Here is an 8,678-nt window from a genome sequence, read left to right as displayed (position 1 = left end):
GTCTGCCATTTACTGTAATTTTGAGTTATATTTGTTGGCATCTTCCTCTTCTGCCTGACTCTCCCCTCTTTCCATTGCACAATACATGATGGAATTGTGGATGGCATAGTGGCCTCATGGACAAGAAGGACACAACAAGGTCAGATGCGTGAGCCATATGCTAAGCCATGGGAGCAGAATCCTGTTGCAGCAGTGGGAGGTCTGGTTCCATCTTAGTGGCCATCATGGACAATTGCTGCACAGTGCTTAGGAAGCATGATGAGGAGTGAGGACTCTCCACCTTACACAGAAGCTGAGAGAATTGACACTGAGGCCACGGAAGACTAATGATCCTTTCCACTTTTTAGAGTTTGCTTTTTTCTGTTCAGCTGCTTTATAACTCTTCTTGAAGGTTTGGCTGGACTTAGAGGTACATCTGAGCTCTGTGAAAGCAAGCAAGCCCACTTTCCCACTGCTGCTTCCCAGTGCAGCACACCACCCCACGTCTAGTGCCCCACAGCACCAGGAGAATCCACAGTGGTGGGTTCCCATCTGGGGAGAAAAGGCATGATGGAAAAACAGCAACTTACAAAAAGGAGACCAGCCTGCTGCTGGTGTGTACAAAGCCCAGAGCCTCGCAGAAGCTGTCCAGAAGCCATCAAGGTCTTGCTGCGGTTTCCAAGGCAACTTCCATCTTCCACCACCCAGGTGAGGCTCAGTTTTTATCATCATGCAAGCAGAATACAAATAGTGGGTCTGAGGTAGAAAACAAAATGCACACAAAATGTCATGTGTTACCCCAGCTGCTCTGCTAGTAGTTTCTCATCTTCCACTGTTCCACGTCTGTCCACTGAGGCAAAGTGCCAGGAACAAGGAATCCGTCTACTGCAGCTGAACCTCCATGATTCATTTGCTGCCAGAGGGAAGTCAGGTAATTCAAAATTACCTTAGGTGGCTTTCCAACTGGAGTTGTGACTCAAGAGCCCAGGGACCTCATTAATGGACAGCTCCTTGATGCCCACAACACATGGATCTGACCTTCCATATGTGCTCACCTGAGAGGATCAATGAGTCCTCCAGCTGGCATTAGCACTAGCTGGGCTTGACTGTTGCCTCAGGGCCAACTCAGGATCTTCCAGGGACATAAAAGAGTGAAGGCCTCTCAGACTTCATCTCCATGGCAACCATGGGAGACATGGGCTACTGTCACAGAACTGAGTAGCTCCTCATGCATACGGTCACACAGGTCAGTTGTTATTCACCTCTGGACCATCTGTGACAAAAGCAAGTGGGTTTTAATTGCCTCTTCAGCATGAGAGAGGAAAATAAGAGAAGTGAGAGGATGCGGTCACAGCCATGTGCCATACCTTAATTCTTTGATGTACTCATTATTGTCCACAAAAAGAGAGTTTCCAAGAGCAAAGAAACCAAGGCCATCGCCAAAGACTTTGGGTAGTTCTTCCTGTCATTATCATGGTGTGCACTGACAGGGAACTCACACCAAAAATGCCAGCTTTCCATAGAGCCCATGAACACACTCCTGGATTGTGATACTGTTGCTTCCCTCCAACACCTTTTCACAACACAGACCTTGCCTCAGAGAGGGATAGAGGTGCCAGACAGAGCCTAATAGGGTAGAATCCAGCACAAGACCACCAACTCAGTGCTGAGGGTTATGGGGGATGCTCTTGAGGAGGTTTCTGCTCAGTACTGATGCTCTGGCAGGAATAAGTGCATGGCCAGGAACCAGAAAGGTACCTAGCAATGACATGTAATGCAAACGTTGCCTGAAAAACTGCCAGCGAGAAGCCCTCTTTTCCAGGTATTTGCAGCTTTCCTGGAATGTTCTGTCAGCTGGCATTACCTATTGCAGGTGTCCACTCTGAACCACCCACAAGACTCCGTATCACTTTTCTTTTTCAAGTATTTCAGAGCATAAACTTCAGTAGCACTGCAAATATTAAAGCGTTCCTAGCTCTGTGTTGTTAAGAAGCTTTGGTTTGGAATATGGACTTAAATTTGGGAGAGGCAAATTTGGGAGTCTCACCAGAATCAGGAGCATTTTTTTACTTTTTAGCAAACTGACCCCACCTACAAGTCTTGGACCATCTCGAGTCCCAAATGCTGAGAAGAGATGGGCTGGAGCCTGAGGAGCAGCTCCCTGAGACCTCAGGTGATTCTGTATCCCTAGACAAGGGGGCTGTCTGAGATCTGCTTCCCCAGCCAGGGGCTGCAGCAATGCTGGGGTGAGTGGATCTGTGAGCAGTGAGACTGTCCACCCCACAAGATCAGGCTTCTCCATTTATGTGGCTGGGCTGGCCTGCAGGAACCAGGTGGTCTTGTCCATTCCTGGCATGAAATGATGAATCATCATCAGCTGAGGTAACCAGTGAAATTTCTGTCCCATCCCCATTTGTCAAATTCTGCTCATCAAGGTCCTGGAAAACTGGGTGTGGAAGGAGCTACTCAGTCATCTACCAGTTGGGTATAATTTTCACTAACACTGGGAGATGGGTACAGCCTAACAGATTGATATCTCCTGGAACATGGACAAGTGAATTTGGAACCTCTCATCTGGCTTTAGGCACATAGGAAAAGCAGGGATCCCCACCAGCATCCAAATATCAGTAGCAAATTAGATGAGACATGACGTAGGCAGCTGAGGCATTATCCTATTTTGACTGCTGCACACCCTCAATTAGCAACTGAGCAGTCTTGATTAAAAAGTCATATTAAAAACTCTTCACCAGGAGGAATTCTTGGTTTAGCAGCTAATATGAGACAGCAAAGATCTGCCAAATGATCGGGAGTTTGAAATGCACTAGGCACAACTTTGCAAAGGCAAAAGAAAGCTTCTTTCTCAGCCTGTCAAAAGATACAATCTTCAACTCTTTGTATGAGTCAGCTGGGATGAAGTGCTTCCAACAGACAACACTTCTTACAGTGTAGTTGTTCTACCTCTGATCTCCCAGTCCTGATTCTCAAAGAAAATTCTATAAAACATTTTTCAGGTAAATATGGGAGCTGTATTATCTCACCACTTCCCTGAATACTAACATTTTTGAATAAGTTACCATCCTCCTCTCTGCACCTTTTCCAATAATCAATCTCTCAGTGCTCTACATCATGCTGCTATTATTCTACAGATTACCTGCATCTCTTTTCCCCTTAGGAGATAACTACCAATATTGTCTTTATATTCCACAGGTGCTGTCAGATGTCTAGCTCAGACACAGGTCTAATTAAACTGAGAACAATTGTTCCCCATGTGCAGTTAGGTTTGAAATTCACCTCACCTTTCCAGAGGAGCGTACATGCCCCAAACCTCATCTCCTTTCTCCAGCTATATTAATTGGCCTCATAAAAGTTATTGCACCTACCTAAAAATCTTTAACTTTAAACCTTTGGCTCTAACAATACTGCCACACCAAAAGGCTTCATAGACTCCAAATAGAAGGGACAACATGCAACTGGGTCTAGTTCATAAAAAATAAAGGTGTAACACTATGACATGCTTTACAGAGGATCTTAAATTCTGTTTCACAGGACACGGAGGGGTTTGAGCACAAGTTTAAAATTGGTGTTCATCTTTGACTAGCAACCTTGATCCATGGCTACAAACCCCTGTGCAGCTCAGCCTCCTCTTCACTCCTTCAGCCCCTTCCTGGAAGAAACACCTCTTCACTTCTTCATAAGGCCCCTCTCCATAAGGGAAGCAGCATCCAAGTTGCCCTTTCACTGATCCTCAGTTTCCCATCTGTAGAGGTGATGGTCTTCCTCAGTCTTGGGAAGATGGGTTCAGGCTTAGCCACTCCAGGCTGCTGTCCCTTCATCCTGCTTATCCATTGCTCCTCATGTTTGCTCCTGACCATGGCCACTCTGTCTCCAGAGAGCCACCTGCACTGCTGTCCCCCAGAGGTTTGTACAGCATCTCACTGTCAACTTACTGCATGAGAAGGACCAATACCTCCCAGGGCAGCTGCATAAGTCTATTGCACATTTCTACAGCAGGAGAGGACTTGAATCTCTTCCCCTTGAAGCCAGGCATCCTGACTGGGAGCTTCAAAGATGGCTTACCCCGTGTTTGCAAAGCCCTCATGCTTTTGTGGCAGCAGCTGCCACAGCAGATCCCATGGAGAAGGAGTATTGCTCATGGAAGGCAGCGGGCAGGGTAGAGGCTGAGGGACTCCCCATAGCGTGGGCCAACCCAGTGTTGTTGCACTGCCACCATGGGAAGCGCTGACTGTGTGGGTCTGGGTTGTGCAAAGAAGCAAGGAGCTCTGGGACCAGCGGGTACCCAGTCTTCAGTGTCACCATGATATGTATTTATCCCGTTTAAAGAACCATCAGAGGAGTAAACTTTGACTGTGCCCAAGTTTTTAATAAAGCATGGAGATCAGCTGAGGCTTTTCTCATACCTGGAGTATTTTAAGCATCTTCTCCCTCAGGCTGCTCTGTTAGCTCTGAAGGGCTGGGTTTATACTTCTCTTACTCTCTCTTACCAGATCTCTAGCAGGATGTCTTTCCTCAATTGGACCTTTAATTTCCATATATTTATGGCAGTACAGTATCTTTAGGATTTAGCTGAAACTGGTAGGTGGTTTCAAAAGCTACGGAGGGAACGACTGTCAAGTAGACACACACCTACGCAGACAGCATGACCCCAGGGGCCTCCTTCCCATAGAAAAACAAGCTAAATGCTATGTATTCATGACATTCAAGGCTCTATTGCAAAGCTGAAACATAGAAATACAGAAATAATGGTGCGTGAGCAGCCTAAATTTTGGCCTCTTTTGTTTGGCTTCTTGACTTTGCAGTTTTAATTACTCTTTTAAGGAAGCATTTTTATATGCAATGCAGCGTTGATAGACTGTGTTTAGGTGAGGGAAGATCCCTGTTAAATTTCTGGTGATTTTCATCTTATTTGCATTTTTCCCCACACACACTCTTGCCCACTAAGAGTAGATTCTCAAACTCATGCAAAAATACACAGAGGATCAGCAATGCAAAAGCTGTCCACATCTTTGTCCCATGCCACAGATGATGGGAGGCCAATGAGTCTGATCCTTGCACAGACAGGCCTATTGAACTTGACAGCACCACTTGTGTGCAGAGAGATGACTCACTTGGGCAGAGGTTGTGGGATCTGCCCCTAGTTGTGGAGACACTTTCTTAGCAAATTTGCTATTCTATAGCAAATACTGGCTGTTCAAACAACACTCATGTTTCTATTTTCTGTCACTGTTTACAAGTACAGACTAACAACTGTGGAAGAATGGAAATCTGCTACCAACCAGTGGTCTCCCAGAGCTCTCAAAAGCAGTTGACAGAAGCTACATTATTGGTCAGAATGGACAGTTGCTTTAAATACCTTAAAAAGAGATGTAATTAGCTACCAGAGATATCACATTTCCTAAGAGGAAGGTGAGTATCTGGCACTTTCTCTAGCAGGTTAGAGCAGTAATTATTGGTGTGGAGACTTAGACACTGACTCTTATCTTTGACAGGTTGTCAACGATTTCTGAGACTAGGGAAGTATCACATGTTTTCAAAATATCAGCAGATTTTCTAGTGAAGAGCTGCACAGTTATGGCTGCTTAACTGAAGCACCTCTTAATGGCTATCAGATATAATTTGCACTGTCTCTCAGCAGAGGCAATGGATGGTTTAACATCCAGGCCTTTTGCTCTGTACAGACATATCAGCTAAACACCCATCAGGCCCAAGGGAAGTTGCTACCCATTCTTTTTACATTTGCTTCTCTTGGTGTGAAATCTCCTGCTACTCCAACAGCCATTTCAAAGTCCCTCATCAAAACCGTAATGGTGGTTCAATCAACAATGTTTTACAGGAGAGAAAATCACTTGATCCACAAGTACTCAAAATGGAGTTCATGCCAAACTTACAACTTATCAAAGCATGAGGGCATTTCACGTGATCTGCCTTGATCTTCAAAAGCTGAGTTTTATTGAGCAGTCATCTTAATGATTTTGTGTTGTCCACCTTTCTAATATAACAGTGGGCTCCTTTTTTTAAAGGATTCTGTATGCCTGGAAAGCCCATGATGAGCTGGCAGGCACAAGTGACTTTCTATGTCTGTGTTTTCTTCAGCAAAAGCATGGCTGTATGTCACTGAGATCAGAACAAAAAGACAAGGAAAGCAAGTCACAGAAATTTAATCTCGGGTCTGGTACTCGTCTCTCCATACGGTAAGGAAATCCTTAAATATTTCCCTTGTTCAATTTCAACTATCTAGATGTTGAAAAGTATTGCACAGTTGTTAATGTAGTATTAATATTTAAGATTAATGATGACAGAAAAGCCTGTTTGAGCCAAAGGAAAGACTCCAAGTCAGTCAAATGAGATTTAAGTGGAAGAGAAATCAGACTTCATTATTCCTAGCACGGTCAGAAAGATGTCTTCTCTCTCATCCTAGATGTTCTTCATATGAACAAAGAAAGTTCAGGTAACGCAACCATCATGCTGTTGGGGACTTGTTATTGCCTAGCATAACATGCCAGCTAGTGAGGATAAAGTCTATGGCTGACTTCAAGTCATTGCTGTCTCCACTCCTGATCAAAAGGGTTAGGATCTTCAGTGGTAGCCAGGGCCATCAGAGGTGCCGGTGACGCACAGCAGGGACAGTGAAATGAGTGAGAAGCTCAGCTGGGTCCGGAGTTCTTTTTGGTGTTTTTTTATAAGATGGCTGAGTCAGATCAGCAATGATAGCAAATCTATAACAGCAAATCAGTAAATTAGAGGCAGAGGTGTTGAAGGCAGGAAACGTGGTGGTTCATGTTGAAGGGTTTCTAAAAGGATTATGTTCCTTTTGTTCTCTAAGAAATAACTAGCTAATGTACCAAGCAGACATGAACCAGATCCATGGGGCAAGGCAAGGCAGGCAGAGAGGAAATACTCTTTCTCAAAGAACAGTGTAGAAAAGCAAGACTGGTAATTTGCTGAGGGATTCTGAGCCCCAGACTAAGGACAGGCAAATTAGGCAAATCTCTGATAATAAGAAACCGAAAGGATAACCTTACACGTGTTTGGTGTAGCACTGGTGCTGCAATACAGGAAAGGGTTTTAAGAAGGTGTATGATAAGAATAAGAATATAATGGTAAGGCCCTGAAAAAGCTGTAACAACCAGAAAGGTTATTTGAGTGAGGAAAACTATCCCTGCTAAAAAGAAGGGCAACTAAGTAACATGGTAAAATGAGGCCAAGAGCTTAAATTCACAGAACAATAATAGCCACTGTAAGCCAAAGGGTGAAAGGAGGAAAGGTCCTGTGAGCCATAAGGGCAGGGAGAAGTAATGGGATTAGGTTTACAAAGCTAGTGAAAATACTGCAGGCTTGGAAGGGAAATCTCAGTGCAGACAGAAAAGGCCTATTGTTATTTTTTTCTTCTGGTAACTTTAAGAAAGAGTTTAGCATTCAGCTTTGTTACATAAAGCTTCAGTGACTCAACCTCAGGAGTACATGAAGCAAAGAGTTGACCTGACCATGTCAGGACTCCAGAAATGACACTTGCATGTGAAACAGCGTGTGAGCTTCTGGAGGGAGGCGGACGTATCCTGCAAGCTGCAAGTGCTAATTTGAGGGCTGCTGCTGCCAAATGCTCAATCTCCAGAAGAAATTGTTCTCAGTGATAAGCCTGAGGTTTTCAGCAAGAAGTAGACTGAGGAAATGGCCTCTGATAATAAATAATCCCAGAAACATCATATTTCTTTCTCCCAGCCCCATGTGTCATTTGCCAGAAGATAAAATGAAGCAACATGAGGCCATCAGGGTTGGCTGTGGTCTCTGCCCCTCTCATACTGTTTGACACATTGGATCTTCTTGTCCTCACTGGTCTTATTTTCTGTTTTCCTTAGTCCTTTTCTGCTTATTTTCCTCCCACTGACTGAAATGCCATTTTTTTCTCTTTTTTTTTTTTTTGATGTTTAACTCATAATAATTAACTAGAAGGCAAAATTTCAGACCTTATTTAACCTTATCCATCAACAGAAATCCAGTAAAATGTGATCCAGTTGTAGGTCTGTAACACTTTCTACTCATTCCAGTTTATTAATTTCAATTTACTGGGAAAGCCATTCTTTCTGGTAAAGAGAATGTATTTTGCTCTGGTCTGTAGTAGCACTGTTAGCTTATGAAGTGAGGAGACAAACCACTCTTACATAATCATATTTATTAGATCATTAGCACTGTTTTAGAGAAGTGCCAACAATCAGCACATAGGGAAAAAAGAAAGCTGACAGCAAAGGCCATTAGGTGAAAAGGCTTTGGAAAGAACCTGCAGGCAGTACACAGCAGTAATGAAGCAGACCTGTCTGATGTCTCCAGTTAATTATATCATTGAGAGCTTGTTGTGAGGCACTGCTGTGGCTTAGCTGCAACCAGGTGCAAGGGTGGGATACCAGGTTGGATGTACACATAATCTCAAAATTATATACACCTGCCTATGCTTTCAGCTGTGGGTAGCTGCAGGAGGTTGTCAGACAGTCAGTCCAGCTCAGTGTGACCCCTATAGAGCAGGCTGGCTTGGCTTCCCAACAGCAATGTCTTGTTTTTCTTTAGTAGCCATGTAGATTTGTTCTTCTGGTCACTAATGTTGTTTTTGCTCAGCTTAGTCACACAGCCTTCTCCTAGTCTCATTGGGAAGCTCCCTCTGCAAAACAATAGTCTGTTAGAATATAACA

At 44.0% G+C, this 8,678-nt stretch overlaps 1 long non-coding RNA gene across 1 annotated transcript; it reads left to right on the top strand.

The window, feature by feature from the left end:
* The first annotated feature begins 1,252 nt into the window (after positions 1–1,252).
* LOC116782922 lies at positions 1,253–7,679 on the top strand. Its single transcript, XR_004355404.1, has 4 exons — positions 1,253–1,313; positions 2,057–2,152; positions 5,237–5,403; positions 7,490–7,679. It is a non-coding gene; the product is annotated as an uncharacterized LOC116782922 (long non-coding RNA).
* The last annotated feature ends 999 nt before the right edge of the window (positions 7,680–8,678 follow it).

The sequence above is a fragment of the Chiroxiphia lanceolata genome, chromosome 2 (assembly GCF_009829145.1).
Source record: "Chiroxiphia lanceolata isolate bChiLan1 chromosome 2, bChiLan1.pri, whole genome shotgun sequence".
NCBI lineage: Eukaryota > Metazoa > Chordata > Aves > Passeriformes > Pipridae > Chiroxiphia > Chiroxiphia lanceolata.
This window is presented reverse-complemented; position numbering and strand designations above follow the sequence as displayed.